Source organism: Schistocerca piceifrons, chromosome 8 (assembly GCF_021461385.2).
Source record: "Schistocerca piceifrons isolate TAMUIC-IGC-003096 chromosome 8, iqSchPice1.1, whole genome shotgun sequence".
In the NCBI taxonomy this organism is placed as follows: Eukaryota; Metazoa; Arthropoda; class Insecta; order Orthoptera; family Acrididae; genus Schistocerca; species Schistocerca piceifrons.
Window position 1 is genome coordinate 62,114,397 of NC_060145.1, and position 26,273 is coordinate 62,140,669.

General features: G+C 43.2%; 1 protein-coding gene across 1 annotated transcript in view; it reads right to left on the minus strand.

Annotated features, from left to right (window-relative positions):
* Window positions 1–26,273, minus strand: part of LOC124712077 (calcium uniporter protein, mitochondrial) — a 631,632-nt gene that overhangs the window by 108,823 nt on the left and 496,536 nt on the right. The gene's annotated exons all lie outside the window — the stretch shown is intronic.

The window sequence follows — 26,273 nt, forward strand, 5'->3', positions numbered from 1 at the left end:
ACTTCCTTCCTGGTGTTACGACTGGAACAGATCAGCTGTCTTACCCACTCTGTCACATAGGCACTGCGCAAGATGTGTCATTGATGTAATACACACAATCAACGTTAGGGTTCAGGAGAGCCTGGAACCGAGTTGCTGTAACACTTTTTTTTAGATACCTGCATGTTATAACAGGGACAAGCGCAGATATTTCTATTGGAGGTTAAGGACAGTGAACTGAACATCGTATGTTTTTAAGCTGGTTAGTACGTCCAAATATATGCGTCAAGAGCAAGCCATTAATGCTTATTTTCCCCCGATAGCACGTCAGGTGATGAAGTTTGGACGCAAAATGGTTAGTCTAGGCGTAGACCACTTCGCGGACCAGATGCGACCATGCAGAAGACATCAGTTGGTGACGTGTTTGTGAGAAGACTGTTCGACGCACAGAAAAAAGACCAACACACAGATGTGTGTATATACCGGGTGATCAAAAAGTCAGTATAAAGTTGAAAACTTAATAAACCACGGAATAATGTAGATAGAGAGGTAAAAATTGACACACATGCTTGGAATGACATGGGGTTTTATTAGAACCGAAAAAAAACAAAGTTCACAAAGTGTCCGACGGATGGCGCTGGACAGCAAAACGTCAGTGACTGCGCATGACAATAGTGTATAGAAGGAGCTGTAATAAGAGAAAGAATCAGATGCGCCAGCAGTCGCAGCATGTTGACGTCACCTGAAAAGGCGCTTTTAGTGAAGCTGTATTGTCAGAATCGGGAATGTGCTAGTTCAGCGTTACGATCCTATCGCCATAGGAAGGGGATTGGCTCTGAGCACTATGGGACTCAACTGCTGAGGTCATTAGTCCCCTAGAACGTAGAACTAGTTAAACCTAACTAACCTAAGGACATCACAAACATCCATGCCCTAGGCAGGATTCGAACCTGCGACCGTAGCGGTCTTGAGGAAGGGGATTCGAACGGGTAAAGGTCCGTTGACTAATGCAGCTGTGGCGAGAACGATTTCGAAGTTCGAAGCCACGGGTTGTTTAGACGATAGACCCCGCAGTGGCCGACCGAGCACAAGGCGGAATGCTGCTGAAACAGTTCAGGAAGAAATGGAGACTACAGTGGGTTCGCCTATGCACGGGGAAGTCAGCGCTCGTGCAGTCGCACGCCGCACCGGCATTCCATACACGACTGTTTGGTTGGCACCTAGGCGTACCCTCCGATGCTATCCGTACAAAATCCATCGACATCATGAACTGTTACCTGGCGATTTAGCGAAGCGGAGGCATTTTGCTCGACTACAGCTATTGTTGAGGAATGATGGTGGACATGTTGAGCATTTCCTGTAAAGAACATCATCTTTGCTTTGTCTTACTTTGTTATGCTAATTATTGCTATTCTGATCAGATGAAGCGCCATCTGTCGGACATTTTTTGAACTTTTGTATTTTTTTGGTTCTAATAAAACCCCATGTCATTCCAAGCATGTGTGTCAATTTGTACCTCTCTACCTACATTATTCCGTGCTTTATTCAAGTTTTCAAATTTATACTGACTTTTTGATCACCCGGTATTACGATACCACATATAAATATCTCTGAACTTATACCCTGCATATAGGGCGCTGGCCAGGCACATGACAATGGCGAGACTGAGGGGTTCTGATGAGAGCATGAACCCGTGACTCCGGCAGCTAAGAAAAATCTATGTCTGGGAAGAGGCACGCATACAGCCTCACAATTCACTGGTGTCTTTTCCGCCTAAGTGGCGACAGGTAAATAGCCACATTTTAGTGTGTTACGGTTATTACATTTCAATTTATTCATGCAAAGGTGTCATTCTTTGTACCGTGTGGAGTTAAACTTTTCGGTTGACACGGATCTCCACAGCGCCAGATAACGCGACGCCGAGATGGTCGCCACATCTTATGAGATATCTATTGCTCTTTGTTGAAAAAAAAAGTCTACTCACTGCAATGTAACTCTGCAATGTAATACAATCGAAAATTTAGTGTTTGTCAGTCGGAGAATGCAATCGATTTTTCATTACTTTAAGGCTGGTTACCATACTGTTCGCAATGAGCGTCATTAAAACTTGATAGAATACCATTCATTCAAAGAAAAATCTGTTCGAACAAAAGGTTTATAATTTTCTGAAACAAATGTATTTATTTCATGAAACTAGAATTACAATACCGAAGAAGAAGACGAAGGCAAGAGAAACTTGTGGAAAATAATCGATCTGAAATTTTTCTTGATTACAAATCAAAAAGAATACACTTACAATTTTTCGTAGAAACGAGTGGCAACTGTTTTAAATGACAACTTAAGAAATATTTCTACCTAAGAAAAAAAATCATTTAGGAGTCTTCTGCCTTCTGTATCAACAAAAATGACATTAACTCAAAATTCAAGGAAAAAAAAGGATGCAAATAGCACAAGGGAGTTGTTTAATGCGACCCGCCAAGAATTCTTCCACTGAGCCATATTTTCATCTCAGAGTACTACATTCCCTATTATTTGCTAGATGCATTCCAATCTCTGTCTTCCTCAACAGTTTCTCATCTTCTACGGCTCCCTCTAGTACCAAGGAAGTTATTCCCTGATGTCTTAACAGATGTCCTATCATCCTGTCCCCCCTCCTTGTCAGTGTTTTCCATTCACTCATTTCCTCGCCAATACTGTACAGATCCTCTTCATTTCTTACATTATCAGTCCACATAATTCTCAACATATGTCTGTAGCATCACATCTCAATGCTGTACTCAAACGTACATTTTCAGAAGTTTCTCCCTGAAATTAAGGCCTGTGTTTAATACAAACAGACTACTCTCGACCAGGAACGCCCCTTTGGGAATTCCTAGTCTGCTTTTCATGTCCTCTTTGCTCCGTCCATCATGTGTTATTTTGCTGCCTAGGCAGCAGAATTCCGCAACTTCATCTATTTCGTGATAACCAATCCTCATATTAAGCTTCTCACTGTTCTCATTTCTGCTATTTCTAATTACTTCGTCTTTCTTTGATTTACTCTAAATCGATACTCTGTACTCATTAGACTATTTATTCCATTCAACAGATCCTGTAATTCATCCACACTTCCACTGGGGATAGAAATGCCCTCAGCGAATCTTATCACTGATATCCTTTCACCTAGAATTTTAAGCCCACTTTCGAATTTTTCTATTATTTCCGTTACTGCTTCCTCGATTATAGATTTTCAATCCATGGACTTCGTTCTTGGTCTTCACGTCTTATTAATTCCTCTTGGCTCTTGTACGTTTTGTATAGTACTCGTCTTTCCGTATAGCTTATCCCTATTTTTCTCAGAATTTCGGACATCTTGCACGATTTTACATTGTTCAACTCTTTTTTGCGAGTCGATAAATCCTATGAACGTGTCATGATTTTTCTTTAGTCCTGCTTCCATTGTCAACTGCAGCGTCAAAACTGCCTCTCTCGCAGTTTACCTTTCGGAAAGCCAAATTGATCGTCATCTAACAAATGGTCAGTTTTGTTTTCTATTCCTCTGTAAGTTATTCTTGTCAGCACTTGACGGCTTTCGTTATCTTCGGAATTGTGTGGATTATGTTTTTCCGAATAGTCGTTTTGTTGCCACTTCCCCCGATGACTTTAGAAGTTCTGATTGTATCTTATCTATCCCTTCTACTTATTTGAACGTAATTCTCCAAAAGATCTTTTAAATTCTGATTCTAATACTGGATCCTCTATCTGTTTCCTGTAGTCTCCTTGGTTCAAAATGGCTCTGAGCACTATGGGACTTAACTTCTGAGGTCATCAGTCCCCTAGAACTTAGAACTACTTAAACCTAACTAACCTAAGGACAGCACACATATCCATGCCCGAGGCAGGATTCGAACCTGCGACCGTAGCGGTTGCGTGGTTCCAGACGGAAGCGCCTAGAACCGCTCGGCCACACCGGCTGGCTGTAGTCTCCTATTTCTTCTTCTATCACGTCATCAAACAAGTCTTCCCTTATAGACGCTTTCACTGCACTCCTTCCATCTATTCGCTCTCTCCTCTGCACTGCACTGTAAATGTTACCATCCTTGCATTTAATTTCACCAGAGGTTGTTTTTGCTTTTTCTATATTCTGAGGCAGTCCTTCCGAAAATATGTTTTTCAATTTCTTCACATTATTCATGCAGCCATTTCACCTTAGCTTCCTCTCATTTTGTTTACTTCATTCCTGAGTGACTTGTATTTCCGTATTCCTGAATCCTCCACCCATGAACCATGGGACTTGCCGTTGGTGTGGAGGCTTGCGTGCCTCAGCGATACAGATGGCCGTACCGTAGGTGCAACCACAACGGAGGTATATCTGTTGAGAGGACAGACAACGTGTGGCTCCTGAAGAGGGCCAGCAGCCTTTAAATGCTGATGACGTCCTCTTGGGTAAAATATTCCGGAGGTAAAATAGTCCCCCATTCGGATCTCCGGGCGGGGACTACTCAGGAGGGCGTCGTTATCAGGAGAAAGAGAACTGGCATTCTACGGATCGGAGCGTGGAATGTCAGATCCCTTAATCGGGCAGGTAGGTTAGAAAATATAAAAAGGGAAATGGATAGGTTAAAGTTAGATATAGCGAGAATTAGTGAAGTTCAGTGGCAGGAGGAACAAGACTTTTGGTCAGGTGAATACAGGGTTATAAATACAAAATCAAATAGGGGTAATGCAGGAGTAGGTTTAACAATGAATAAAAAAATAGGAGTGCGGGTAAGCTACTACAAACAGAATAGTGAACGCATTATTATGGCCAAGATAGACACGAAGCCCACGCCAACTACAGTAGTACAAGTTTATATCCAAACTAGCTCTGCAGATGATGAAGAAATTGATGAAATGTATGATGAGATAAAAGAAATTATTCAGGGAGTGAAGGGAGACGAAAATTTAATAGTCATGTGTGACTGGAATTCGAGAGTAGGAAAAGGGAGAGAAGGAAACATAGTAGGTGAATATGGATTGGTGGTAAGAAATGAAAGAGGAAGCCGTCTGGTAGAATTTTGCACAGAGCATAACTTAATCATAGCTAACACTTGGTTCAAGAATCATAAAAGAAGGTTGTATACATGGAAGAATCCTGGAGATACTAGAAGGTATCAGATAGATTATCTAATGGTAAGACAGAGATTTAGGAACCAGGTTTTAAACTGTAAGAAATTCCCAGGGGCAGATGTGGACTCTGACCACAATCAATTGGTTATGAACTGTAGATTAAAACTGAAGAAACTGCAAAAAGGTGGGAATTTAAGGAGATGGGACCTGGATAAACTGACTAAATCAGAGGTTGTACAGAGTTTCAGGGAGAGCATAAGGGAACAACTGACAGGAATGGGGGAAAGAAATACAGTAGAAGAAGAATAGGTAGCTCTGAGGGATGAAGCAGTGAAGGCAGCAGAAGATCAAGTAGGTAAAAAGACGAGGGCTAGTAGAAATCTTTGGGTAACAGAAGAGATACTGAATTTAATTGATAAAAGGAGAAAATATAAAAATGCAGTAAATGAAGCAGGCAAAAAGGAATACAAACGTCTCAAAAATGAGATCGACAGAAAGTGCAAAATGGCTAAGCAGGGATGGCTAGAGGACAAATGTAAGGATCTAGAGGCTTATCTCACTAGGGGTAAGATAGATACTGCCTACAGAAAAATTAAAGAGACCTTTGGAGAAAAGAGAACCACTTGTATGAATATCAAGAGCTGAGACGGAAACCCAGTTCTAAGCAAAGAAGGGAAAGCAGAAAGGTGGATGGAGTATATAGAGGGTCAATACAAGGGCGATGTTCTTGAGGACAATATTATGGAAATGGAAGAAGATGTAGATGAAGATGAAATGGGAGATACGATATTGTGTGAAGAATTTGACAGAGCACTGAAAGACTTAAGTCGAAACAAGGCCCCGGGAGTAGACAACACTCCATTAGAACTACTGACGGCCTTGGGAGAGCCAGTCCTGACAAAACTCTAACATCTGGTGAGCAAGATGTATGAGACAGGCGAAATACCCTCAGACTTCAAGAAGAATATAATAATCCCAATCCCAAAGAAAGCAGGTGTTGACAGATGCGGAAATTACCGAACTATCAGTTTAATAAGTCACAGCTGCAAAATACTAACGCGAATTCATTACAGACGAATGGAAAAACTGGTAGAAGCCGACCTCGGGGAAGATCCATTTGGATTCCGTAGAAATGTTGGAACACGTGAGGCAATACTGACATTACGACTCATCTTAGAAGAAAGATTAAGGAAAGGCAAACCTACGTTTCCAGCATTTGTAGACTTAGCGAAAGCTTTTGACAATGTTGACTGAATACTCTCTTTCAAATTCTAAAAGTGGCAGGGGTAAAATACAGGGAGCGAAAGTCTATTTACAATTTGTACAGAAACCAGATGGCAATTATAAGAGTCGAGGAACATGAAAGGGAAGCAGTAGTTGGAAAGAGAGTGAGACAGGGTTGTAGTCTCTCCCCAATGTTATACAATCTGTATATTGAACAAGCAGTATAGGAAACAAAAGAAAAATTCGGAGTAGGTGTTAAAATCCATGGAGAAGAAATAAAAACTTTGAGGTTCGGCAATGACATTGTAATTCATTCAGAGACAGCAAAGGACTTGGAAGAGCAGTTGAACGGAATGGAAAGTGTCTTGAAAGGAGGATATAAGATGAACATCAACAAAAGGAAAACGAAGATAATGGAATGTAGTCGAATTAAGTCGGGTGACGCTGAGGAAATTAAATTTGGAAATGAGACACTTAAAGTAGTAAAGGAGTTTTGCTATTTGGGGAGCAAAATAACTTATGATGGTCGAAGTAGAGAGGATATAAAATATAGACTGGCAACGACAAGGAAAGCGTTTCTGAAGAAGAGAAATTTGTTAACATCGAGTAGAAATTTAAGTGTCAGGAAGTCGTTTCTGAAAGTGTTTGTATGGAGTGTGGCCATGTATAAATAGTTTGGACAAGAAGAGAACAGAAGCTTTCGAAATCTGGTGCTACAGAAGAAAGTTGAAGACTAGATGGGTAGATCACGTAACTAATGAGGAGGTATTGAATAGGATTGGGGAGAAGAGGAGTTTGTGGCACAGCTTGACAAAAGGGACCGGTTGGTAGGACATGTTCTGAAGCATCAAGGGATCATAAATTTAGTACTGGAGGGCAGCGTGGAGGGTAAAAGTCGTATAGGGAGACCAAGAGATGAATACACTAAGCAGATTCAGAAAGATGTAGGTTGCAGTAAGTACTGGGAGATGAAGAAGCTTGCACAGGATAGAGTACCATGGAGAGCTGCATCAAACCAGTCTCAGGACTGAAGACCACAACAACAACAACAACATTCCTGAATTTCGCTTAACGTTTTTGTACTAGCTTCTGTTGTCGATCAACTGAACAATTTCTTCTGTAACCCATGGTTTCTTCGCAGTTACCGTCCTTTTACCTATGCTTTTCTTTGTAGATTCTATGGTTGCCCTTTTTATAGATGTCCATCCCTCTTAGCTACTAAGCTATTCATCATCATCATCATAGCACTTACGGCCTCAGAGAATTTCACCTTATCTCTTCATTCCTTATACTTCCATATAGCATTTCTTTGCGCATTGATTCTTCCTGACTACTGTCTTAAACTTCAGCCTCCTCTTCAGCACTGCTAAATTGTGATCTGAGTCTGTATCTGCTTCCGGGTACGCATTACAGTCCAATATATGATCTCGGAATCTCTGCCTGACCATGGTGTAATCTAACCGGAATCTTTCCACATCTCCGGGCTGTTTCCAAGTGTACCTACTCCACTTGTGATTCAAAAGAGCATTCGCTATTACTAGCTGAAAGTTATTGAAGAAGTCAATTATTCTGTCTCTTCTCTCATTCGTAATACCAAAACCCATATTCACCCGTAACCCTTTCTTCTACTCCCTTCCCTACACTGCATTCCAGTTGGCCATGATACTAGATTTTCACCTCCCTTTACGTAGTGGATTACTCGTTCAATATCCTCATATACTTTTTCTACGTCTTCATCTTCCGCTTGCGACGTTGACATGTATACCTAACTATTGTTGTCAATGTTGGTTTGCTTTTGATTCTGCTGAGAACAACCATATCACTGAACTGCTCATAACAACTCACTCTCTGCCTACTTTCCTATTTCTAACGAGTCCTACTTGCATTATACTATTTTTTGGCGCTGTTGGTATTACCCTATACTCTTCTGACTATAAATAATTGCCTTCTTTCCATTTCACTTCACTGGCACCTCTGTAGCTACACTACTGGTCATTAAAATTGCTACATCACGAAGATGATGAGCTACAGACGCGAAATTTAACCGACAGGAAGCAGATGTTGTGATATGCAAATGATTAGCTTTTCAGAGAATTCACACAAGGTTGGCGCCGGTGGCGACACCTACAACGTGCTGACATGAGGAAAGTTTCCAAACGATTTCTCATACACAAACAGCTGTTGACCGGCGTTGCCTGATGAAACGTTGTTTTGATGCCTCGTGTAAGGAGGAGAAATGCGTACCATCACGTTTCCGACTTTGATAAAGGTCGGATTGTAGCCTATCGCGATTGCGGTTTATCGTATCGCGATATTGCTGCTCGCGTTGGTCGAGATCCAATGACTGTTAGCAGAATATGGAATCGGTGGGTTCAAGAGAATAAAACGGAACGTCGTGCTGGATGCCAACGGCCTCGTATCACTAGCAGTCGAGATGACAGGCACCTTATCCGCATGACTGTAACGGATCGTGCAGCCACGTCTCGATCCCTGAGTCAAGAGATGGGGACGTTTGCGAAACAACCATCTGCACGAACAGTTCGACGACGTTTGCAGCAGCATGGACTATCAGCTCGGAGACCAAGGCTGCGGTTACCCTTGACGCTGCATCACAGACAGGAGCGCCTGTGATGGTGTACTCAACGACGAACCTGGGTGCACGAATGCCAAAACGTCATTTTTTCGGATGAATCCAGGTTCTGTTTGGCGACATCGCGGTGAACGCACATTGTAATCGTGTATTCGTCCTCGCCATACTGTCGTATCACCCGGCGTGATGGTATGGGGTGCCATTGGTTACACCTCTCGGTCACCTCTTGTTCGCATTGACGGCCTTTGAACAGTGGACGTTATATTTCAGATGTGTTACGACCCGTGGCTCTACCCTTTATTCCATCCCTGCGAAACCCTACATTTGGTTCAAATGGCTCTGAGCACTATGGGACTTAACATCTATGGTCATCAGTCCCCTAGAACTTAGAACTACTTAAACCTAACTAACCTAAGGAAATCACACAACACGCAGTCATCACGAGGCAGAGAAAATCCCTGACCCCGCCGGGAATAGAACCCGGGAACCCGGGCGTGGGAAGCGAGAACGCTACCACACGACCACTAGCTGTGGCAAACCCTACATTTCAGCAGGATAATGCACGACCGCATGTTGCAGGTCCTGTACGGGCCTTTCTGGATACAGAAAATGTTCGACTGCTGCCCGGGCCAGCACATTCTCCAGACCTCTCACCAATTGAAAATGTCTGGTCAATGGTGGCCGAGCAACTGGCTCGTCACAATACGCCAGTCACTACTCTTGATGAACTGTGGTATCGTGTTGAAGCTGCGTGGACAGATGTACCTGTACACGCCATCCAAGCTCTGTTTGACTCAATGGCGAGGCGTATCAAGGCAGTTATTACGGCCAGAGGTGGTTGTTCTGGGTACTGATTTCTCAGGATCTATGCACCCAAATTGCGCGAAAATGTAATCACATGTCAGTTCTAGTATAATATATTTTGGCCAATGAATGCCCGTTTATCATCTGCGTTTCTCCTTGGTGTAGCAATTTTAATGGCCAGTAGTGTAGATTGAGCCTTAGCATTTCCCTTTCCAGCATCCTTATCACGCTCGAAGTTCTGACTTTCTACGCCCCGATTCGAAGAACGTCACCCTTTCGTTGGTTACTCATGTTTTTTCTCACTTGTCACCTCTGCCGTGGCAGTCCCCTCCCTGAGATCCGAGTGGGGAACTAGTCCGGAAGCTTTTGCAATGGGAGACCATCATGACACACTCTCAGTTACATGCCACATGTCTTGTGGGTACATGTTATGCGTCTTTAATGCAGTGGTTTCAGTAGCTTTCCGCATCCTCCTGCCTTTTATCACTGCGGATTATTCCGCCTTTTAGGGGCAGTTTCCCAACTCCAAGGCCAAGAGAGATCCCTGAACTGTTTGCTTCTCCGCCCCCTTTGACAAGGCCTTTGGTGGAATGAGCGTGACGTCTTATGCCGGAAGTCTTCGGCCGCCATTGCTGATGATTTTTATTCAAAGTTTAAGCATTGGTGAGGTTCGAACCCGGGACCCAGGACGTTTTACTTACCAGTAAACTGACGCTACCTCTAGAGCACGGCTACATAAGATACAGCCAGATAAATGTCGACATATCCCTGCAACAGTACGGTAGAGCTCACGCACACGCGATTAACTCGGTGGTACGTGGGCTAATAAAACTGTGCCGTGGCGTACACTAACGAGTGTGAGCTGCTGTTTCGTCAGCCAGATGCTAGCTCGTCACACAGCAGCTGTCTTGTATTGCTCGACCCGGGGAGGCTGCAGATGTTTAATAATTCCTTTAGTCCCATGGGTCGGGGCTTCCGTGACGTCCCGTGGTGATACACTCGCAGTAGCGGTCTGAATCCACGCACTACTAGTAGTAGTAGTAGTAGTAGTAGTAGTAGTAATGGCTAGCAGTAGCATTAGTAGTAGTAGGGACTTGTATTAGTAAGGGCTAGTCGCAGTACTTATTATTATTATTATTTCTCTCCTTTCTCAGACGTTATGTCTGGTTAAAAATGGAAAGTGACGCGGACCTTGATCAAGCGTGACTTGCTTTTAACTGTACGGTATATGTTACATTGCATTTAGGAACTTTCGGGTAATTGAACATGTATCAATAATTACAGATTTCTGTAGTTGTATGTATGCGTTTGGATGTAGCTGTATTGCGTTGATGTACTGGTGGATGTCGTGTTGTATGACTCCTGTAGGTGATAGTATAATTGGTATAATGTCAACTTTATCCTGATGCCACATGTCCTTGACTTCCTCAGCCAGTTGGATGTATTTTTCAATTTTTTCTCCTGTTTTCTTCTGTATATTTGTTGTATTGGGTATGGATATTTCGATTAGTTGTGTTGATTTCTTCTTTTTATTGGTGAGTATGATGTCAGGTTTGTTATGTGGTGTTGTTTTATCTGTTATAATGGTTCTGTTCCAGTATAATTTGTATTCATCATTCTCCAGTACATTTTGTGGTGCATACTTGTATGTGGGAACGTGTTGTTTTATTAGTTTATGTTTATAGCAAGTTGTTGATGTATTATTTTTGCTACATTGTCATGTCCTCTGGTGTATTCTGTATTTGCTAGTATTGTACATCCGCTTGTGATGTGATCTACTGTTTCTATTTGTTGTTTGCAAAGTCTGCATTTATCTGTTGTGGTATTGGGATCTTTAATAATATGCTTGCTGTAATGTCTGGTGTTTATTGTTTGATCCTGTATTGCAATAATGAATCCTTTCGTCTCACTGTATATATTGCCTTTTCTTAGCTACGTGTTGGATGCGTCTTGATCGATGTGTGGCTGTGTTAGATGATACGGGTGCTTGCCATGTAGTTTTTTCTTTTTCCAATTTACGTCCTTTGTATCTGTTGATGTTATGTGATCTAAAGGGTTGTAGAAGTGGTTATGAAATTGCAGTGGTGTAGCCGATGTATTTATATGAGTGATTGCTTTGTGTATTTTTCTAGTTTCTGCTCGTTCTATAAAGAATTTTCTTAAATTGTCTACCTGTCCATAATGTAGGTTTTTTTTATGTCGATAAATCCCCTTCCTTTCTGCTTAATGTGAATCTTTCTGTTGCTGAATGTATGTGATGTATTCCATATTTGTGGCATTGTGATCGTGTAAGTGTATTGAGTGCTTCTAGGTCTGTGTTACTCCATTTCACTGCTCCAAATGAGTAGTTCAATATTGGTATAGCATAAGTATTTATAGCTTTTGTCTTGTTTCTTGCTGTCAATTCTGTTTTCAGTATTTTTGTTAGTCTTTGTCTATATTTTTCTTTTAGTTCTTCTTTAATATTTGTATTATCTATTCCTATTTTTTGTCTGTATCCTAGATATTTATAGGCATCTGTTTTTTCCATCGCTTCTATGCAGTCGCTGTGGTTATCCAATAAGTAATCTTCTTGTTTAGTGTGTTTTCCCTTGACTATGCTATTTTTCTTACATTTGTCTGTTCCATTATTATTATTTTTACTATTATTATTATTATTATTATTATTAGTAGTAGTAGTAGTAGTAGTAGTAGATTAAGTCCTAGCACTTGAAGTGAGGCTCCACGTTGCAGCTTGCGCCATGGGACGCCGAAATGATTTCTGATTGGCCAAAGCAGGTCGCACTCAGATAAATCTCCTGGGGAAACAGCACCGCAGCTATCACCCGCAAAACATGCGAAGTTCCCGACAAGTGTAAATCCTTCCGTTTATTCTGATCTTTTTTTTATTAATGACAGTTCACTCTATTTTAGTGACAATCTGACTACCACCACAGTAGGCCCTCGTTATTTCGGAATCGGATAAATCGAAAACTCGGTTTTAACCCATACTAGCTGTACGGTTCCTGCCGAATCGCATCGATAAATCTACCCCTTAAATTTCGGATAATTTGTATTACAAACTAAAAAAAATTGGTCCCCACCTGACATATTCCGTATCTCACTTTTCGTTTAAACTTAAAAGATATACTATGTAATCAAAAGTATCCGGACACCTGGCTGAAAATGACTTACAAGTTCGTGGCGCCCTCCATTGGTAACGCTGGAATTCAATATGGTGTTGGCCCATCCTTAGCCTTGATGACAGCTTCCACTCTCGCAGGCATACGTTCGGTCAAGTGCTGGAAGGTTCCTTGGGGAATGGCAACCCAGTCTGCACGGAGTTCTGCACTGAGGAGAGGTATCAATGTCGGTCTGTAGGGTCTGGCACAAAGTCGGTGTTCCAAAACGTTCCAAAGGTGTTCTACAGGATTCAGGTCAGGACTCTGTGCAGGCCAGTCCATTACAGGAATGTTATTGTCATGTAATCACTCCGCCACAGGTCGTGCATTATGAACAGGTGCTCGATCGTGTTGAAAGATGCAGTCGCCAACCACGAATTGCTCTTCAACAGTGGGAAGCAAGAAGGTGCTTAAAACATCAATGTAGGCCTGTGACATTGCCACGCAAAACAACAAGGAGTACAAGCCCCCTCCATGAAAAACACGACCACACCATAACACCACCGCCTCCGAATTTTACTGTTGGCACTACAAACGCTGGCAGATGACGCTCACCAAACCCACACCCTGCCATCGGAGCGCCACATTGTGCACCGTGATTCGTCCCTCCACACAACGTTTTTCCACTGTTCAGTCGTCCAAGGTTTACGCCTCTTACATCAAGCGAGGCGCCATTCGGCATTTACCAGCGTGATGTGTGGCTTGTGAGCAGCCGCTCGACCATGAAAACTAAGTTTTCTTACCTCCCGCATAACTGTCATAGTACTTGCAGTGGATCCTGATGCACTTTGGAATTCCTGTGTGATGGTCTGGATAGATGTCTGCCTATTACACATTACGACCCTCTTCAACTGTCGGCGGTCGCTGTCAGTAAACAGACAAGGTCGACCTGTACGCTTTTGTGCTGTACGTGTCCTTTCACGTTTCCACTTCACTATCACATCGGAAACAGTGGACCCAGGGATATTTAGGAGTGTGGAAGTCTCGCCTACAGACATATGGCACAAGTGACACCCAATCACCTGGCCACGTTCGAAGTCCATGAGTTCCTTGGAGCGCCCCATTCTGCTCTATCACGATGTCTAATGACTACTGAGGTCGCTGATATGGAGTACCTGTCAGTAGGTGGCAGCACAATGCACCTAATATGAAAAACGTATGTTCTTGGGGGTGTCCGGATACTTTTGATCACATAATGTATGTACACATGTAGTGCTGGCACTACGGTATTTTCCGTTATGAATTTCCAATTTTTTTCTCAATAATGTACTGTAGTGTAATTTCGCAATAATAGCTTGATCGCTTGCTTCGGCTTAACATCCAAGGGTGAGGGAAGAGAGGGGTTGATCAAGAGACGCACACTGCGCGCGACACGTAACATTCCAGAGCGTTCCCTGTCTCTGTTTGTGAATGGTGATTGTGTTTTTTTTCCTTTCGCTCCATTACTCGCAATATGCCGCCGAAATAGGAAAGAGCTTATGCTGCTCCGACGCTAAAACAGAAGCCACAAATTTTGCATTATGGTCGACAGTGGGCAGAAGACTAAAACACTGGTCGCAGAACATTTTCAGATTCCGAAGTCTGCTCTCTTATCGACAATAAGTGCAAGAAAGAAAATACAGACAAATCTGGCGCTTGAGGACAGCTAGACATGAACAAATGGAGGATTTGCAGTTTCAGTGGTTCTCATACATGCGCTCACAGCAAATCCTGTTATACTTCAAGAAAAGGCTCGTGAAATCACCCAGAAAAAGGGAATTTCTGGGTTTGTGTGTTCTGTGGACTGGCTATGGTTCTTTTCAGAAGAGCCATAAAATCAGTATTGTCTGTTTCTGTGGGGACGCACATAAATGATGAAGATGTCAATGAGTGGGTGCGGCAATTTCAGTCCCATGTCTCTCACTTGCATCACGGAATAGATGTATTTAATATGGATAAAGCCAGCGTTTTCTGTAATTTGATGCTCGGAAAAAAAAAAAGGAACACCACATTTCAAGGGCGAAAGATGTCATGGAGGAAAATGCAGCAGGGAGAGAATCGGTCGTCTTGGGTTGTAATTCAGACGGTTCTGAGATGCTCAAACCATTACTGACTGGAAGTACGAAACTTCAGTCTGCCATGCCACTACAAAAATAACAATAACGCTTGGATGACCAAATCACTCTTCCATTGCTGGTTCTTGAAGGTTCAACAACAAATGGGTGAGAGGAAGAGAAATATTTTGCTAACTTTGGATCACTGCTCGACACATCAATTCGAAGACCTGGAACTTCCGCACATAGGTCTTATTATCAGCTATCACCACCACCCGTCTAGAGGCATTCGATCAAGAAATAATCGCCTCAATGAAGCGTAATAACATGTAAAGAGAAAAGTGAACTCAATAGTTGCATATTTTTACAAGAAAACACGTTAATTCAAACTTCGTTTAACCGAATTGGATATTTTTCGGTCCCTTGAAATTTGTTTAAACGTGGTCTACTACTACTACTACTACTACTACTAGCACTTAGTACTTTCATTCATCCGTACATCACTTTTCCAAGGATATTGGACATGCCATGGTATTACAATTTAAGAACAACAAAGTAACATATTCATATATACAGACACTTACATACTTACACGTGTGGTTCGTCAATATCCCTCTATAGGCGGGGGAGATGCTCAGATCAGATAGAGCATAAGTTGTTAATATTATAATGGGTGTATCAAAAAGAATCATCCGATTTAAGGGAATTATAGCTATTACGTTATTTGAGATATGTGCGTGAACAACGTACTGTTGCAAATAACAAACTCTCGAGTTTCACACGGTTCCCGCCAGGTAGCAGCAGTGCGCGCCCACTTCAGTTCTAGTCAAATGGTGTCAGGATAACAGAAAGCGTTTTTTCTTCTATGTTTTCCGCAATACGGGTCACTAATAACTGTTTCGCGTGACTTCCGCACTAGGTATGGCGTGGAGCATAAGATGTTGGTATGAATAATTCCGAGAAACAGGATGTTTGTGTAAAGCAAATCGCCGAGCCGTCCCCGAGTGTCTGACACAGACGTCGAATGCATCCACCATAGTTTCACAAGGAGTCCGCAGAAATCCGTTCGACATACAGCTCGACAGCTCAGCATGCCCCCGATGTCCGTCTGGCATGTGTTGCGTCCACGTTTACACATGAAACCATACAAAATTCAGCTACTGCAAGCTCTTCGAGAAGGTGACAAACAACAACGTGTGGATTTCTGTAATTTCGTTCTTGGCAAAACAGAGGGTAACAGTTTTCTTCCATGCATAGTGTTTAGTGACGAGGCAACATTCCATTTAAATGGAAAGGTGAGCCGGCCGCGGTGGCCGAGCGGTTCTAGGCGCTTCAGTCCGGAACCGCGCGACTGCTACGGTCGCAGGTTTGAATCCCGCCTCGGGCATGGATGTGTGTGATGTCCTTAGGTTAGTTAGGTTTAAGTAGTTCTAAGTTCTAGGGGACTGATGACCTCAGCTGTTAAGTCCCATAGAGTTCAGAGCGATTTGAACCATTTGGAAAGGTGAACCGTCATAATGTGAGAATATGGGGTACGGAACAACCACATGAAGTTGGACAACATGAGACACTCTCCAAACTTTAATGCGTTTTGTGCAGTTTCACGGGAAAAGGTGTATGGTCCATTTTTCTTTGCCGAGAACACTGTTACAGGAAGCACATATCTCGATATGCTTGAGAACTTTCTTTTCCCATAGTTGGAGACCGATTTAAACGACTTCATTTAACAGGAGGATGGGGCAGCGTCACACTGACATCTGAAAGCGCCGGACTTTTTAAATCAGAGGATTACTGAACGATGGGTCGCTCGCACTGGACCAAATGATTCAGCTTTACATTACTGGCCTCCAAGGACACCGGACCTGACTGTACGTGATTATTTCTTGTGGGGGTTTATAAAAGTCTCTGTTTATGTGCCTCCGTTACCAACAACAATGAATGAACTGAGGCATCGCATAACAGCAGCTGTGGAAGCCAAAACATGCTCGCTGCAGTGGCGGGAAAAATTTGAATACTGCACTGACATATGCCGTTCATCTCAAGGGAGGAATATTGAACACTTATGAAAAGGAATGGAAAAAAAACTTTTTGAGCATGCCGTTCATCCAAAAAACAAAATTCATTGTACATATTTATTAGTTTCAGAAATGTAGACATGCCAAATCGGATGATTTTTTTTGACACACCCTGTACATTTGTAAGTAGGCTGTTTAGGTTTTTATGTCGGTAATGCCACGTAGCGCTCTGTATGAAAATCACTGACTGTGCTGTGTGCAGTCTGTGGCTGATTTGCATTGTTGGAATATTTTTATTGTAGTGTTGGACAGTTGGATGTGAACAGTGCGTAGCGTTGCGCAGTTGGAGGTGAGCCGCCAGCAGTGGTGGATGTGGGGGGAGAGATGGCAGAATTCTGAGAGTGAACGATCTGGACGTGTGTCCACCAGAAAGAGTAAATTTGTAATACTGTAATCATGAACTGATATATATATATATATATATATATATATATATATATGATTACTTTTGGATATTATTAAGGTAAATACGTTGTTTGTTCTCTATCAAAATATTTCATTTGCTAACAGTGCCTATCAGTAGTTAGTGCCTTCAGTAGTTTGAATCTTTTATTTAGCTGGCAGTATTGGCGCTCGCCGTGTTGCAGTAGTTCGAGTAACGAAGATTTTTGTGAGGTAAGTGGTTCATGAAACGTGTAGGTTATTGTCAGTCAGGGCCATTCTTTAGTAGGGATTATTGAAAGTCAGATTGCGTTGCGCTAAAAATATTGTGTGTCAGTTTAGTGTTGATCAGAATAAGTAAAGAGAGAAATGCCTGAGTACGTTCAGTTCTGCTCAGCTGTTTGAAAATCAAATAACGTAAGAAGTTTATCAGCACAGTAATTCATTAATTTTTCTAAGGGGATGTTTCACATTGTAGATCTTTGAGTGTAAGGTTTTGTAAACAAGAAGAAAAATGTGAAAGTCTCATGTGAAGTTATAAAAAAAAAAAATTGTTCAAATGGCTCTGAGCACTATGGGGCTTAACATCGGAGGTCATCAGTCTCCTAGAACTACTTAAACCTAACTAACCTAAGGACATGACACACATCCATGCGCGAGGCAGGATTCGAACCTGCGACAGTAGCGGTCGCGCGGTTCCAGATTGAAGCGCCTAGAACCGCTTTTTTTTTTTTAATCTCATTTTGTTCGTTGTTGTTCGTTGAATCTGATCGGAGCGGATGTCCTAAGACACCCTTTTAAGTTCGTTGTTGATCTATTAACTCAGTTTTTTTATTACAACCCTCTGGCCGAACACGCTGAGCTACCGTGCCGGCAACCGCTCGGCCACATCGGCCGGCGTGACATTATACATCCGCATTTCGATTTATTTTAAAGCATCTTCAGTTGTCACTGTAAGAATGCTGGTTTTTTTCTCTTACACTTTTGTTTGCCAGGATCACGAATAGTTCACACTGTTTACTTACTACCACAAAGTGTTAATTCTTATCGTTACTCGCTGCTTTTTGTTGTTTACGTTATTCTTCCTGTTCTTCCTCATTTACGTCTGAGATTTCAGCACACAGTTCTTTCACTGCAATAAATACATTCACGTTTCTGTGTCCTCTCGCCGTTTCGTGTGTTCAGTGTATCTATGCTATTGTGGGATGCGTTCGTCTTTTGTTTTGGTAGTGGTTGCTATTTCTCTCTCTCTCTCTCTCTCTCTCTCTCTCTCTCTCTCTCTGTGTGTGTGTGTGTGTGTGTGTGTGTGTGTACACAAAAATGTCCTAGTTATTTTGTGTAATTTTTTTTTGTATAAATAATGTCTGGCTGCTGAATGTTTGTCTGGTTATTTATTGTATGTTTCTCCTCTGTTACTGCTCTTTGAATTTCGATGTTCTCTTGTAGGTTTAGGAGATGTTTCTTGTACCGTATCATCATGTCCTTTTCTGTCGCGGTAAGGTGTTCATGGTACAAGCAACCATAAATGTAATAGGTAAACCCCGTATTGTTACAGTGACCGTGAAGATGCTATAGAATAAAATGAAACGTGTTTGGTCTTAGGGACTTTAATTATAGTTGAAAATGACGGCATTTAACCAACAAAACTTGTATACCTGCAACTGTGGAAAAAAATGCCGAAATAAAAAACAGGCAACATTGAATTATAGATTTATTATTGTCATTGACTCGTTTTACGTTTTATACGAAATTCGTTGCCCGAACTGTTACCTGCGTAATCCTGCACTGTGTACTGCTTAGCAGGTACTTTCTACCTGTCTTTTTAAATAACTTTGTTTAAGTAGTCTCCTTGGGATTTTATTGTACACTTTTATTCTTTGCTAGAAAATGCCGTGTTGAGCTTTATGTTAATTCCCCTTAGTCTAGTTTGTCTACAATACTGCAGATGTCGTCACAGTGAAGACAGCCTTATTGCTTTACATTACACGTATGGGGAGGAGTTATGCCTAAATACCTTTAAGGTATCTGTTATTCCAACAAACACGTGCACATTAAACGGACACTTTGCCAGCAAACAACCTGCCGCACAGCTCACCTCTCACCGCGTCACGGCTTCGGCAGCCGAGCTGGCCGTCCATGCTCCCTACCAGCCAACAGGCGTCCGTGTCCGCAAGCAAACTTGCGGAAAAACTTGCTCCGGGTGACGCGGGCCTTGGCGCACAGCGCCCAACACAAAGCCGAGCCCAAAGTCAGTCCGGCGGAAACAATCACAGGCCGCCCGGAACTGGAGGGGGTTCGGGTGCAACTAGCGAGCTGAGGGGACGTGGACAAACACGGCCCGAACGAGGCAACGCAGACACGTGCGGTCATTTACATGCAAATGAAACGTACGGCGCATTAGCGCCAATGAGTTTCGCCTAGTGGAAAACCGCATGCAACTGTTTGCACGGTGTCCTGCCAGGTGCGCCGGGTGTTTGCAGTGTGAGGTGTGACGGAGGCCACTGCACACACGTATAATGGGGTCCGGGTGAGCAGAGTCGAGTGTTGATGCCAGCACCATCTCCTTTTTCTTCTTCTTTTGCCTAAGGCCGGTATTACACTATCAAATTTCTTTGTCAAACATTTGATCAAAGATGTGATCAAATATTCCGTCAAATATATTAAAGGTCAAGATGGCTGACAACAACTTGTTATTAACCGCAGCAGTTGTATATACCGCAATTACATTGTGTGCACATGCGGAAAAGAAGTGGGGGGGGGGGGGGAAGGGAACCATACATACGAGGTTGACAGTCTTAAATTCCTGGGATTACAACTTGATAATAAATTCAGTAGGGAGGAGCACACCACAGAACTGCAGAAACGCCTCAACAAAACTGTATTTGCAATTCGAGTGTTAGCAGACATAGGCAACATAAAAATGAAAAAGCTTGCATACTTTGCCTACTTTCATTCCATAATGTCATATGGTATAATATTTTGGGGTAACTCTTCAAGTCAAACAAAAGTTTTCAGAGTCCAAAAGCGTGTAATATGTATTATTTGTGAAGTAAATACACGGACGTCCTGCAGAAACCTCTTCAAAAAACTGGGAATACTAACTACTGCCTCTCAGTATATTGACTCCTTAATGAAATTTGTCCTAAATAATATATCTCTTTTTCCAACAAACAACTCAGTTCATACATACAATACCGGGAACAAAAATGATCTGCACAAGGACTTAAAAGCACTTACTTCAGTTCAAAAAGGGGTCCACTACTCAGGAACACTCATCTTCAATAGTCTGCCAGCAAACATAAAAAATTTAGTTACAAATAAAGATCAGTTTAAAAGGAGCCTGAAAGATTTACTAGTGGCCAACTCCTACTCCATTGACGAAATTTTTAACAGAAACAAATGATGTATTGTATTTATTCGGACTATTAGTATTGTTATTTCAGCTTAAAAAAAATTGACATGTTCCACATCCACGAGGATCTCCTCAGCATGGATCTATGGAACGAAAAACTAATCTAATCCGGGTGAAGCCGTGGGTTTTACGACGACACGATAAAAGCATTCAACAAAACTTGTTACTTGAGTTTACAGTGGAAGACATCAAGTCGTACATCAATTACTTAAGAATGGATGAGCATACATTTCTGTATGTGCTCAGTGAAGTGTATCCTCATATCACAAAGCACAATATTCACTTAAGAACTGCTACATCTTCAGAAGACAGGTTCACTGTAACACTCCGATTCCTTGCTGCAGGAGAGGGTTATGTTATGTTATTTTATGTTAGGTTAGGTCAGGTCAGGTCTCCGATCGTCTTAATCTATTTTTGTATTCAGGGTGCCTAACTTTGTAAAGCGTCTCATCAGCTTCATACATCTCTATTAATTTTGTAGTTGCCGGCACACACCAATTGTATTTACCGGCAATGTTTATAAAAACACTACAGACGACAGAACGCTGCAGCGATGCTAGCGCTCCATGTGGTAACATGTCACATTGCAGTGAACAGAAAGCAAGAGATTTCTTTGATCAAATCTACTGCGAGGCACTAGATTTAATCAAATATTGGACGACATTTGACAAAGTTCCTATTACACCATCAAATATCTTTGACAAAGAAATTTGCTAGTGTAATACCGGCCTAACCATTAAAGGATGTTGTCGACCATACGACGCATCTTTATTCTATGAACTGAAGTATGAAGTGATTGGTCTGCACTTGGCAATACTGTCCATGGCTTTGTTCGCCCTTTTCGCTTTTGTCCTCGATATTCCCTTCTATCATGCACTGTAAAAGCACAAATTTGATGTTCCGTAATACAAAAAAATAGCTCTGAACACTATGGGACTTAACTTCTAAGGTCATCAGTCCCCTAACTAACCTAAGGACATCACACACATCCATGCCCGAGGCAGGATTCGAACCTGCGACCGTAGTGGTCGCGCGGTTCCAGACTTGTAGCGCCTATAACCGCTCGGCCAACCGGGCCGGCGTTCCGTAATACAGTTTTTCTTCGTTTAAACGTTGTTAATATTTCTCGCTGTTCGTGTTTCTTCGCAATATTTCGGTGTTATTCTTGATTTCTACAGCATTCTGAGGTACATCGATATTTCAAAGGCCTCGACCTTCATTGCTATTGGCATACTTGCTGTCCATCCTTCAAGAACATACAGAAGTAAAAACCAGGTTTAGCATCTTACAAATCTAACTCGAAGATTCGGGTCTACGACTAAACTTGTGAAGATGTAAGTTAACTATGAATAACATCAACGTCTACCGTAGCACGCTCCATCGATATACGAGCACTGATACCCGACGTGTCACCGTCGCTTGACAACACGACGATATTTAGTGGCCACGATACATATTAGTCTACCACAATATTATTGCCACTGGGAGTGAGAGTACGGTGACACACTGACCCACTCGACAGTAGAATAGTAGATGCACAGCTGTCTTGAAATCATTCACAACGCGATGCATTTTCCTAAGTTACCAACGTATTTGTTTACTGCAACATCATCGCGTATTTCCGATAACAGACAAGTGGGGGGGGGGGGGGGGGCACGGCGACGACGACGACGACGACGACGACACAAGTGCCAATAATATCGTGGTCGGGTAGTCTCCTCTGGCGCTATCACGTTGCCACTTATGTCTATATTATCGCTGTTTTCTGTGTTGCCTTCCAACGACCCATACAAATGATCTGTATACGTTTGGACTGCCGCTATCCGCGTATGCCCTATCGACCAGCTACGTAATTGCTTTCCACAGTCTTTTTCATGTCCTTTCTGACGCTGCCGTAGCTCTCGGATTCTTCCCTCTTCACTGGGCATTATTTTATAATTTTCAATTTCATACTGATTTTCACTTATATTCCCACGAATATTTTTATTGTCACACTTTGTTCCTATTAGTGATCCGCACGTTCTGTACAATGAAACCTAAACAATGTCCTATCTAAAAAAAATTTTAAATTTGTGGTAAGATCTTATGGGACCAAGCTGCCTAGGTCCTCGGCCCCTAAGGTTACACACTACTTGATCGAACTTAACTTACGCTATGGACAACATCCACACCCACGCCCGAGGGAGGACTCGAACCTCCGACGGGGTGAGCGGCGCGGTCCGTGACAAGACGCCTTAGACCGCGCGGCTACCCCGCGCGGCAATGTCCTATCTAAACTCGTTTCTACGCTATACCAATTTATACACTGAAGCGCCAAAGAAAATGGTATAGACATTAGGCTTCAAATACAGAGATATATAAACAGGCACAATACGGCGATGCGGTCGGCAACGCCTACATAAGACAACAAGTGTCTGGCGCAGTTGTTAAATCGGTCACTACTGCTACAATGGCAGGTTATGAAGATTTAAGTGAGTCTGAACGTCGTGTTATAGTTGGCGCACGAGCGATGGGACACAGCGATGAAGTGGGGATTTTCCCGTACGACAATTTCACGAGTGTAGCGTGAATATCAGGAATCCAGTAAGACTTCAAATCTCCGACATCGCTGCGGCCGGAAAAAGATCGTGCAAGACCAATTACGACTGAAGAGAATCGTTCAACGTGACAGAAGTACAGCCCTTCCGCAGATTGCTGCAGATTTCAGTGCCGGGCCATCAACAAGTGTCAGCGTGTGAACCATTCAACGAAGCATCATCGATATGGGCTTTCGGAGTCGAAGGCCCACTCCTGTACCATTCGCAAGTGCAAGACACAAAGCTTTAGGCCTCGCCTGGGCCTGTCAACACCTACATTGGACTGTTGATGACCGGAAACATGTTGCCTGGTCGGACGAGTTTCGTTTCAAATTGTATCGAGCGGATGGACTTGTACGGGTATGGAGACAACCTCATGAATTCATGAATCCTGCATGTCAGCAGGGGACTGTTCAAGCTGGTGGGGGCTCTGTAATGGTGTGGGTCGTGTGATACGACTTTCACGGGTGACAACTACATAAGCATCCTATCTGATCACCTGCATCCTTTCATGTCCATTGTGCATTCCGACGGACTTGGGAAATTCCAGCAGGACAGTGCGACACCCCACCCGTCCAGAACTGCTACAGAGTGCCGAGAATTCTTCCGGGTTGTATGACCGTGGTCCATGGAACTCTTCAATCCCTGACATTTCGTCCAAAGCTGTCGACTGCACAGCACAACCAGGAGCACTTCCAAAGATGTCCAACATAGCTTTGGACGAAACGTCAGGGATAGAAAAGTTCCATGGACCACGGCCATACAACCCGGAAGAATTCTCGGCAGCTGAAACATCCGGTCCTGAAAGCCTTTACTGTATGCTACAGAGTGGCTCCATCCACCCGCTCATACTCTTGCGGATTTATGGACAGCCTTGCAGAATTCATGGTGTCAATTCCCTCCGTACTACTTCAGACATTAGGCAGTTCTATGCCACGTCGTGTTGCGGCACGTCCGCGTGCCTGCGGGAGCCCTACGCAATATAAGCAAGTGTACCAGTTTCTTTGGCTCTTCAGCGTACCTTTACACAAGGCTAATTCCTACGAATGACGTGCATGCGGCTACACTGGTACGATATCAGTGATGTGCCATCAGTTTTGTCTTACTGCAAATACCACATCTACGTTGATGACCTCCAGTTCTATCCAGGGTCAATAAGGTAAGTTTATTATCATTCCTTATTGATTTACTTACCTTATTAACCTTCCTATCCCTATAAACTGAGATATGGAAAAATACAAACGAAAAGAATAACATCCGCTACGTTCCTTCGAGATTCGAACCCGGGTTTTCCGATTTCCAGCCAGTTACCCTGGCCGTTGCGCTATCGGTGCTGTCGGCGAAAAGCTTTTACCATGTGGCTGCAGAAGCGGCAGTTGTAAAAGTTTCTTACTTCGATTTCTGAATAAGTATGCATTTTCGGACCCTTCGTTTTAGGTTGTACACAAGCGACCTGCCAAATTTGAGCCGAATCGATTGGCCGTGTCTGAGGCCTTCCCTTGTGAGATGCAGAAGGGAAACGGGTTGCATCGTGTCGGCATCCATCAACCACTCCCTGAGACTTGGCGAGCAGCGCTGCAGGAAGAATGGGAGTTATTGGCTCAACATGAGACTGATGACACCATTCACAGCTCGCCTCGCCGTTTGTCAGGCCGGTATTGCTGCCACAGGTGGTCACACACCATACTGAGCACATTAACCAGTTGTCGGAGTGTGTGCGTGTAAATCCGTTAAGTTAGAAAAAAGGAAGAACATTTTTGTCTGCCGCTATGCACGTTGCAGTTGTTTACGGTTGGTTTGTGAGATTGAAGGGACCAGACTGCGATGGTCATCGATCCCTTCTTCCAGAACTGCAAACAATCACACAGAGTAAAAACGAAGAATGGAGACGACAACAGACGACACAGGACAAGAAAGACGCAGACAGAGATCAGATAAAACGAATTAAAATCACACAGAGTGTGACAGTGGTTGGCCGACCATAGAGATAAAAAAGGAAAAGCCAACCACCGAGAAACAAACTAAAACTCAGTCTAAAATCGTAGGCCAAAGGGCAGGCTCAAAACAAAAAACATAACTAACACTCAGATTACGTGATAAAAAAAACTGCCCGAATAAAACGCAAAACTAAGCCTTCCATGGCAGTGTCATTTGTTAAAAGGGCAGGGAGCGTGTCAGGCAGCACGAACGTCTGCCTGAGCACAGCTAAAAAGGGGCACTCCAACAAAATGCGGACCACCGTCAAAACGGATCCGCAGCGACATAGAGGTGGATCCTCACGTCGCAATAGGTGGCCGTGCGTCAGCCGAGTGTGCCCAATGCGCAGCCGGCAGAGGACAACAGACTCCTTGCGAGAGACCCGCATGGATGACCGCCACACAGTCGTCGTGTCCTTGATAGGACGGAGTTTGTATGGCGTGGTCAGGTTGCGCCATTCAGTGTCCCAAAGTTGGAAAACTTTGCGGTGTAAGATCGCTCGCAAATCAGTCTCCGGGAGGCCAATTTCCAGAGATAGTTTACTGGTGGCCTGTTTGGCCAGGCTGTCAACATGTTCATTGCCGGGTATCCCAACATGGCCCGGGGTCCACACAAAGAGCACAGAGCGGCCGCAACGGGCATGAGTATGGAGGGACTCCTGGACAGCCATCACCAGACGAGAGCGAGGGAAGCACTGACCGACAGCTCGTAAACTGCTCAGGGAGTCGCTACAGATAACGAAGGACTCACCTGAGCAGGAGCGGATATACTCTAGGGCAACGAAAGACGGCGACCAGCTCGGCAGTGAAAACGCCGCAGCCAGCTGGCAATGAATGTTGTTTGTAGTGGTTCCGTAGAGTCAGAGCATAACCGACACGACCAGCAACCATCGAATCGTCAGTGTAAACAACGCCAGATACGTGGCAAGAAGGGAAAGAAAGCGGCGGCGGAAGGCCTCCGGAGGGACTGAGTC